The sequence below is a fragment of the Pongo pygmaeus genome, chromosome 4, assembly GCF_028885625.2.
Source record: "Pongo pygmaeus isolate AG05252 chromosome 4, NHGRI_mPonPyg2-v2.0_pri, whole genome shotgun sequence".
Taxonomy (NCBI): domain Eukaryota; kingdom Metazoa; phylum Chordata; class Mammalia; order Primates; family Hominidae; genus Pongo; species Pongo pygmaeus.
Window position 1 is genome coordinate 131476228 of NC_072377.2, and position 10444 is coordinate 131486671.

The window sequence follows — 10444 nt, forward strand, 5'->3', positions numbered from 1 at the left end:
ACTGGCTCATTAGACTAACAACATGGAAGCCAATATGGCTGGAAAACTGAGTGAGGGCCAAAGGGTAAGTAATGAGGTCACAAAGATAAGCAGGCCCGATCACCCAATGCCCTGTAAGCCATGGTAGTCTTGGGATTGTCTTCCAAGCAAAGGGAAACCATGGAGAGCAAGCTGAACCTGAGTCTAATCCTAGCTTAGCCACTTTGTAGCTATGTGACCTAAGCAAATTACTAGCTCCTCTTGGATGCTAAAATCCTAATTTACAAAAGGGTACTCAATAAATAATGGCCATTTACATTCATCAGTAATTATCAGTACTGTTAATGCTATGAAATATAAAGTTAATAAAAAATTTTATATTCAAATAGCCTATACTGCAAAATAATATGCCAGAAATATAGAATTATTAAGAAATAAGCAAATTATTTTAATCTTTTTCATTCAGTAAAGATCATACACTTATTTAGTACAAATAGATATAAATTAGTACATTCAAGTTCATTAGGGTTTATTGTGGTTCTAATCAGAATAATTATTGATTTTGGCACATTTCCCTGTCCTTAATTAGTCTGCATTGTGCCTTTTCTCTTGCCTAGGCCTTGCCATTTTGTATCCAGATAGTCATGAGGAGAATTTCACAGTTATTTTCCAAGTCACGACAAGTAGTAGACACACTGCCTGCCAACATCTACCCCCTATCCCATCCCCCAACATACCTATACATACTTCTTTGTTGCTAACAGAATCTTAACTTTGTTCAAGTACACCTCCTCCCTCCCTCAGGCAATGATGGTGGTCCTTTGTTAGTGACACTGACAGACGGACATGCAAAGCCGTTCTGATCAGTGAGTTGAGAAGTCCTCTGAGATTCTTCTTAGCAACAATTTCATATTCTTCAAAAGGAGATCTTGGAACGGGGGCAGCTATGTGCTGTAGATATTATCTTGTCTCCAAGTAACATCTAAACTGCTGAAGCCATCTTGCAAATAAAAGAACCAGTCTTAGACTGGAATGGTCCCTGAGGACAACAGAGGCAGAGAGATGAAAGGACCCTGTTTCCTTGATGACATCACTGTGCCACTGAATCAACCAATCCTGCCACCTGCCTTACTTTTCACATGAGATAATACACTTCCTTACTGTTTATGTCAATTTGAGTTGGAGTCTTTTGTTTTGTATGCAGGAGATATACTATCAAGTGTACCACATTACTTCCATGTGGACATTTCCATTTGGAAACATCACTAATTTCTTTGTCTCTTAGAAGGTCTAGGACAGGAACTAGGACTCTGATTCTAGCCCAGTGATCTCAAGTATCCTGGGATAGGAGATGAGACAGCTTTTTAATTTACAACACTGGCATAGTCACCCAGAAAAGCCCAAGGGGAAACACCCTAGAAATCACAAGAGAAAGATGGTTCTTTAGCATGAGTAGCCAGTACCAAATAATCTCTGTCTGTGGCTTTCCCTACCTGTTTAATAACTTTGACTTTCACCTCCCACCTGTCTGAGACATCTGTTCTTCTCCCATGACCTAAACAAAGCATACTTTTCATTGGTCTTCTGTTGCTATAAAGCAGCCAACTCAGCTCTTATCCAATTACAGGAGTTTCAATAGAGATCACATAGGAGTATCACAGATCCCAGGCACAGGCCAGATGTTAAGGAAGCAAAAACAGCTTCACACTGTATAGGGACAAGAGGATTAAAGTGGAGAAGCACTCCAGAGAAGAGGTGCAATGTTGTAAGGAGGTAGACTTACCTGAACAGAAAAGAGGAAAAAATCTTGACCATCTGTTATGGTCTAAATATTTATATCTCTCCAAAAAGACATTGAATCCTAATCCCCAATGTGATAGTATTAGAAGGTGGGACCTTTGAGAATTGATTATGAGCCCTCCTGAATGGGATTAGTGCCCTTATAAAAAGAGACCCTAGGCCGGTTGTGGTGGCTCACGCCTGTAATCCCAGCACTTTGGGAGGCCAAGTTGGGCAGATCCCTTGAGCTCAGGAGTTCATGATCAGACTGAGCAACATGGTGAAACCATGTCTCTACAAAAAATGCAGAAATTAGCTGGGCATGGTGGCGCGCATCTGTGATCACAGCTACTAAGGAAGCTATGGTGGGAGAACTGCTTGAGCTCGGGAGGTTAAGGCTGCAGAGCCCAGACTGCGCCACTCTACTCCGGCCTGGGCAACACAGCAAGACCTTGTCTCAAAAAAAATAAATAAATAAATAAAAATAATAACAACAAAATAAAATAAAATAAAAATAAAAAGACACCCTAGAGAGCTAGCTAGCCCTTTCTGCCACGTGAAGTTATGGTGAAAAGGCACCATCTGTGGGGAAGAAGGCCCTCCCCAGACACCAATCTGCTGGCACCTTGATCTTGAACTTCCCAGCATCCAAAACTGTGAGTAACAAATTTCTGCTATTTATAAGTTACTCGGTTTATGTGTTACAGCAACCCAAACAGACTAAGATATCATCAAATGACAGTGGCTTTTTTTTCAGCCATGTAGAGTTTTAAAAAGTGAAAATATTAGGGACCAGAAAAAATATCCATTTAATACCCGCCCCCGACCAACACACACACACAAAGCATAGATGATAACTGACTATGGAGGAAAGGGATGGAGTAGGATTATTGCTTGGGGAACTGATGGTGGGGGTTAGAAATGAAGTCAAATAAAAGATTACATCAATGTCTAGTGGTTCACAACACGCAAAAAGCAGGATGGCGTGAAACCAAATTAACCATTCCAGTCTAATAAGAATTTTTCCTACAAGAAAATTATAGAATTATAAATTTTGCATGTAACAGAGAGAAGAAAATATAATACACACAGATTTCATAATTTCATACAGTATTTGAGAAACATTACTTAGAAAATGGGGTGAACATTATAACTGGTGAAAATTTGCTAAGAGACCATAATTAAAACAGAATAGTAAATGGTGCCTAAGCTCTTGAAAGGGTCACTATCAAGATTCCATTTAATGTCTTCATTGCTAATTTGCAGTGAAAGTAGAAATTCATTCAATGTAAGGATGGTATCTAACTGTGAGATGTTGCCAGGGGCAGGAAAGTGGTAGAAAAATAAATGAAGAGGTTAGAAACAACACAACTTAATTAGGTAGATCACCCAAAACACAAAAAATAGAGTAAAATAAATGAAGAAAAACCCGAAACTCACTGGCAATAATTCTGAAGGGAATGAAAAAAGTGACAACTGTTGACATTAGCTATAAAAGTAATAACTTAGCCTCAAAAGAGAAACAGACCATAGCTAGTGAAAACAACAAATTAAGACTCTATCAACAAAAGACACATCAGTCCACATGTCCTGTTTTTAAAGAAAACAGGGTAGGCCTGCCCTTCTCCATATTCTGTGTATACTTGTTTTGGTGTTATAGAAAACCTCATCTTGTTGTAATAAATATGTGTGTTGCTATTTGAGCCATATGATCTTGTTTCTCAATGATAGATAAGTGAGCGGCAGGTGGTAAGAGTAATTAGACAAATAAGGGAGAGGTATCACTGGCAAGGATGGGTAAGGTTGGTGAGAACTAAGGTTTTGTGAGGCTAATCGCTTTTTTACTGTGTAGGCTGTCAGAGCATGTAATATCCCTTCGGAAAATCACATTGGAATGTTCTAAGCAAGTCCTTTGAGAATGGTCAAAAATGCATTACTCTCAAAGGGAAAAGATTAATGGTGACACTGATGGTAACAGAGCTTTTATAAAGCGGAGTTCTTACCTGAAAAGATGGGAAAAGAGAATATCAAAGGAAGGAAAACAGTATTGGAAGTTGGAGGCTGAATTAAGGAGTAAGTTGAAATTAGGGAAACAAAAGGTAAGAACTTTCTGACTGAGAACCTCAGTATGTGCAAAGTGTAAGAGGAATAAGATTTAATAGTTAGGTTACTGAAAAGCAGATATGGGAAAACGCCAAAGCAAATTTCCACAGGGAGAACATCTACTAGTTGCAAGAAAGGGTCCGCACATAATTGGTTCTACACCCTCATCTGGAACGTCCCTTGAGTCCTCCCAACCCCTAGATCCAAAGGCAAAAGCAGAAGCCCCAGGATATGCAGAAACAGTTACTCCTGATTTGCAAGACCCAAGAGAAACCAGCATTTGAGTTCATGACCTAATCTGGGGTTACTCATCTTCTATGTGGCCTTAAACATTTAAGTACCTCCTAGGCTTAACCATTCAATTCTCTATTTTCTTCTTGGCAGGCAGATATGGGAAGAAAGCACCTATGTTAAGTGAGGCTCAATCTCCCAGATGAGACAGAAAATAGGGGACCTTGATCTCTTGCAATCATTTAAAGCCCAATAAGATCCAATAGAAAAAGGCTATCTTAGAGGCCTCTTCAGGTAGTTAGGCTTAATTCAGCTGATCCTTGGTCTCTACACATGGACGCATGGTCTGTACATGACCTCAGTAACCCTTGGCCCAGGACTAGTGTTTACCTAAGCCATCAGACCATGTGTTAAACATGACTATGTAGAGGGTGCTTTCTAAAGAAAAGGAGATTTATAAATGAAAACTACAGTCTTCCCTCAGTATACATGAGGGACTGGTTCCAGGACATCCACATATAATGAAATCCACCAATATAAGTCCCCTATTTGGTCCCGAGGAATCCATGTACATACAAAAACTCTGTTCTCCCTATATGTGGCTTTCACACCCTGCCAATACTCTATTTTTGATCTGCTTATATAAGTGGACCTGTACAGTTCAAACCTGTACAGTTGTTCAAGGGTCAACTGTATTATAAAAATTAGTTTATAAAATAAAAAATTGCTGGAATTATTTTTTTAAAAAAGTTTCCCTCAGGCTGGGCATGGTGGCTCACACCTGTAACCCCAGCACTTTGGGAAGCTGAAGTGGGCAGATCACTTGAGGTCAGGAGTTCAAGACTAGCCTGGCCAACATGGCAAAACCTGATTTCTACTAAAAAATACAAAAATTAGCCAGGTGTGGTGGTGCGTGCCTGTAATCCCAGCTACTTGGAAGGCCGAGGCAGGAGAATCACTTGAACCAGGAGGCGGAGATTGCAGTGAGTTGAGATTGTGCCGCTGCACTGTAGCCTGGGTGACATAGCGAGATTCTGTCTCAAAAATAAATAAATAAAAAAATAAATAAAAATAAAAAATAAAAAAAGGTTCCCTCAATAAATGTCAAGCTTCCCCTTCGTGCTGAACTTCAGACATTAGCAGCCTCCAGGTCAAGCACCATTTTGCTCTTCAAAGGCCCCTAAACCTCCCACAGCCAAAGCTTAGTCACCTGCATTGGATGACAAAAGGAACCAAGCCATTTTCAACTTCAAACGACATTACAGTGAAGCTGTCCCAAGTTTCAAAGTAGGACTCATGAGTCAGCTGCCTTTTCAAGATATGACAAGGGGTATGGGAACAAAAGAGAAATCAGGGGAGATGACCTAGCCTAGGGTGGGAGTTGAAGACATCCTTAAAGAAGACACATAGGAAGGTAGTGAGAGGAGGAGGCAAGGTAGAAATGAAACGGACGGACTTTGGAGATGGATGGAGCAGGAATGGATGATATAACAATTCTATGAAGTGCTGAGATCACTGCTAAAGTTGACAGTTGAACACTAGGATTCAGTTATTGCTACCATTCAAACTTTTGGTGAACTATCTTTATGCATATCCTTTTAAGGCCTTGTAAATGTTCACTTGTAATTCTTTGTAGCCTCTAGTACACCCAGCAACTCTTTCTTGAGTAACCTTGCTTGAGAAGCTACAAGATGAAAAGTGTGGTCCCTTCCCTCAAGGGGCTCCAAGAGGGAGAATACAGGAGATAAGGGTTCTGCCTGAAGAAGACATCAGGTCAAACGGGGACAGGGAAAAGCTTCCCAAAGGCATTAGTATTTGAACTGAATCCTGAATTGGCTAAGTAGAGAAGTACTACCCATGATAGGTACTCAATTAGTATTTGTTAATTAATTTCAGCTCACTTTCATTTGTAAAGATTACCTGAAATATCATTTAAGGACTGGGAGCTAGTTCTCATCACCACTGTTTTCATTATTGTCAATTAAAAAGATAAGTCTATCTATTTTAGTGTTCAAGGGTATAATCTGAAAAAGTACCACATCTTACCTTTGGCAGGGGTGGGGGAGTGTACTCATAATTTTCCCAATTATGAGGTCTCTTGCTGTTCTATGATTTCATAGCAAAAAGTTTTAAAAGCCTTCAAAAACAGCACATTTTGCTCACTTGAAATATGTTTATATTTTAGCATAAAATATATTCGGCAGCTCCTAACATAACTGGATGGCTACACATTGCAAAAACTTGATTTCTTTTTAATCAAATTTTTAGAACCACACTGGGTTTCTTGCCAGTACTGCAATAGTGAGCAATAAATACATCATTAGATCAATGGTGGTCCAATGACGGATTACTCAAAACATAGTTCCAGCCAAAAGGAGTAAGCCAAGAAGTAACATTATGCAGAGATTAATAAAATATTGTTTAAAACACAGATACTGAGTTAATATAACAGGGAAGAAAACACTGCAAAATAGAACAAAACAGCCATAGGTTTATAATATAGTGATATTGATCACAGATTTTCCTAAGTACTCCAGAGCAGCCACATTATTATATATGCCTCTGATTAGACCCAGAGATGAGAAGGAAAAACTTATTAAAAAAAAAAAAAAAGAAACTAACCAGGGGAAGGCCTGCTGCTATAATAAATGATTTAAAGCAAGCAGGGTGAGCAGGTTGTGAGGACAATATAAAACAGAATCAATGCCCCCAAGAAACTCCAAACCGTCTGCACCTCTATAAATTTCTTACCACCCTGTCTGGCATTTTACTGGAGGTATTTCTTTTCCACCATCCTACCCATCCCACCACTGACCCTTCACTTTTTGCCCAGTTCTTTTCTCAGAGCTTAACATTTGTTTTCCTTCTGTAACCCAGGATGCTGTCTTCAGTTATATTTTTCAGCTTGTATCAGGAGAGTGTCTGTGAGGCCACAGATGAGTGCATCTGTCACTTCATTCATCTGGATCTTAAATTTCCCACTGACACTGTAAGCTGGGAATATCTAATATGATACACATATCAACATGACTTCAGTATTATCCTTCATCTTTTTCTTTTTTCTTACTACTGCTATCATTAAATCCACAAGCTTAAGCTGTTGTGAAACTTCTGTAGCTCAATGACTGTCCTATGTTAGAGGATATTACTAGACCCAGAAAGCTAAAGTGAAGGTTGGGAACTTAAGGGGGCATTTCGGAGGAGAAATGGTAAAATGGCTAAAATGGAAGAACTGGGAAATGTTAAGAGTGCAGACTGACTTAAAAAGTGAATTTTTTACAAGCAGATTTTGCTATGGGGATAAGGGTAAGAAAAGAAGCATAAAAAACTTGAAAAGAATTTATCAAAGGAAAGTTAGATGCCAGAAGAATGCCATAGCTAAAAAAAAAAAAAAGTTATAATAGAATTGTTGCTTAGAAGCTTGCAATGACCTATGGCCCAGTTTCAAGAAAAGCAGCATTCTACTATAGTTTTTGTAACTGGGCAGAAATCAGTCCCATTGTATGATCAGGGGCCATGGATAGTATATTTTAAGCTTTTCCATTTTTCTAAGTCTATCCAATCACACAGAAGCTAGGCAAATAAAACAAAAGCAACCCTATTTTGCCAGAGTAAAAACATTAGCAGCTTAACATGACAATAGACAAAACAGCACAGGGCTAAAATACAGGTCTAAAGGATTCTACATGTAGGCTTTGCTGCTTTTGTAATCTGGGACTTTTAGCAAATTATTTGCCTCTCTGGGTCAAGACTGTCTGGTTAAGGTCAGGGTCATTGAACTAATTATTATATATGGTAGTTAACTTTATAAAGAAAACTACTACAAGGTCACATTCAATATAAGAAACAATTTGAAGAAAAAGGTTAAAAAACTGTAGATGATATGAACGACTAAGCATAACCCTATCATATCACCACGATCCTAAATCAAAACGATTTAAGTTGCAAGGCCAACTTCTCAGTTATTGCTGTCATCTTTGAATGTGAAAGACAAGATCTAAATATTATCCGTTTGTAGCTGCTGTTTGCTCATCTGTAACAAAGTGGAAAAAAATCATTGTCCTCAAAGGATTGTTAAGATAAGTGACCTATCAACATGCCTGCCAAGTGCTTCTTTAAACAGAAATTACTCTGTAAAAGTCCCAGTGATGATCCAGTGGTCTGGAACAATCCAAGTTTAATACCCCGGCCTATCCACATCCTTTTGTTATCAGGATACTTCTCATCTCTGAAAGAAGTCGTTTGTTTTTTTAGCTACTTGGATGGTAGAAAGAGGGAAGGGTAACTTCTGATCCTTTCTCTTTCAAACCTTATTCAGTAGTCTTAAATGGGGAATTATGCCAGTCTGAAATGGGAGAACAGAATCCAAATGTCAGTATCAAATGATAAATAAAAAACTAATTGGCAATAACTAATAAAAATTCACAGTGCTCTCAGTGAAAGGGGAGGTAGCAAACAATTCTCAACCCACATCTCTGTGACAATGAGAAAATCTATTTACCCAATTAATTGGGCAGCTCAAAATACTCCTAAGTTGACTTCCAGGAAGTAAGAATCTCTGGGCCTCTGGGTGGGTGGCCTGGGACACTCTTCCTGGCCACAAGCAAAATAGTCACAGCTTCCCAAGGAGGTCATTGACCTGTAGTAGCCCAGCTGAGGTGCTGGGCTTTGTTCTAGAACAGCTTTTAAAGAGAAAAAGGGTGCCTCATGAAGATAAGGATTCTACCTTGCAGGAGGAAATGCTCAACCATGTGAATTAGGACTGGCAAAGTCACCCCAGAGCATCCCAGGACCTCACCAAACTCAGAGTGGGGAGTGAAGGAACTGAGACTGGGGTTTGGGGGTGGGTCTTAAATTCATCAGGTCTTGTTTCATCAGGCAGGCTTCCTTAGAATCAGGGCCAACCTGGAATAGGGATAGCTGAGGATTCCAAAACACTTTCAGATGTAAGACAAAAGGGGTCCATTGTTGAAGACAGAGAGTTAATGCATTACCTATAAATTTCACATGGCCAGTAAATGCCACCTGGACATTTCTCAACAATTATTTGTTAAATCAACTCACAGACTATAATTGTTCTTTTATGTCATTAACACCATTCCAGTGTTTCTCAAAGTACAGTGAAGGGATCCCTGGCATAAGAATCACTTGCGGGTGCTTGTGAAAATGCAGATTCCTAAGCTCCATCCCAGACTCCTAAATTGAAACCCTGGGACTAAAGTCCTGCCAAAGAACTGAATTTCTAAGAAACAGCCTAGTTAATTTGGATGATTCGTATCAAGGTGGGAAAATTATCATGTCTATATTGTCTATTAGAAATTTAAAGACACTCACAGATTAGTGTTTTGCATGTTTTCCCCAAAATGTTTATATACCATAAAATTGAAAACAATACTTCCTGTGATGAGCCCTTAAAAACCATTCCGTTTATTCTGCCCATATATAATGAACACCATTATTGAAATGTAATTATGAGCATAAAATTATTGGGGAAAATATGAACTATGCTTCTCAAAAATACCGCCTTTATTTTGCCACTAAAGTAATTATGCTATTAAAGGAATTTATTGTTTTTTAAAGTATCAGTCACTTGGCTGCAAGAACTTATTAAGCTATTATACTCCTCCCATACGCTTTTAGTCATCAGAATTTTTGTGATAAAGCCTTTTTATTCTTTTAAAACCATAAATTGTGAATCATTGCAACTAGTGATTAGACTGACTATGAATATATGTCCAGGTTATAAATTCCTAAAAGCATGTTTCATTAGAAATACCAAGGCAGTCTTAACTATAGCCTCTGCAATAAAGCTCTGTTTACTTCTATTAAGGTAGGTTTTTTTTTTTTGGTGCAAAATGATTCAGTTTTAATACATTATTTTAACAAGCAACAGCAAACGGTTTCTGATATACATGCCATACTGCAAAGCTGTAAACCCGTGTTGCATGGTGATGTGACAAGCACCACATTTCTGGAGGGATTTTTTTTTTCTCCTACAAGCTCCCCCTCCCCAAGCCGTGGCTATAATTATTTCACAAAATGCAGTTTGCCATTTCTAGAGACAAACACTTCCTTCTCCCTCACCAAAACTGCAAGTTCAGGCTAAATATTGAATGAAAATAGAACTTGAGAGGCAGGCTTTGTTTGTAGCATGTTGTTTCTGCTAAGAGTTGCCCCCTACCCAGGCTCTACCCCAGTGGTCGGACTGTTATGTTTTAACAGATGGGCCGGCTGGCGGCTGCTGGGCTGTAAAACAGGAACGCGGAATCTGCACTGAGTGGTATTGAACTGAACGCTCGTAAAGTTCATGGACATACTCTGACCCAGACAGACCAGGCAGATGCAGACATGC

The 10444-nt window shown here is 39.0% G+C and overlaps 1 protein-coding gene across 2 annotated transcripts in view; it reads right to left on the reverse strand.

Moving 5' to 3' along the window:
- The window catches only part of MARCHF3 (membrane associated ring-CH-type finger 3), a 159640-nt gene that overhangs the window by 146391 nt on the left and 2805 nt on the right, over positions 1-10444 (reverse strand). The gene's annotated exons all lie outside the window — the stretch shown is intronic.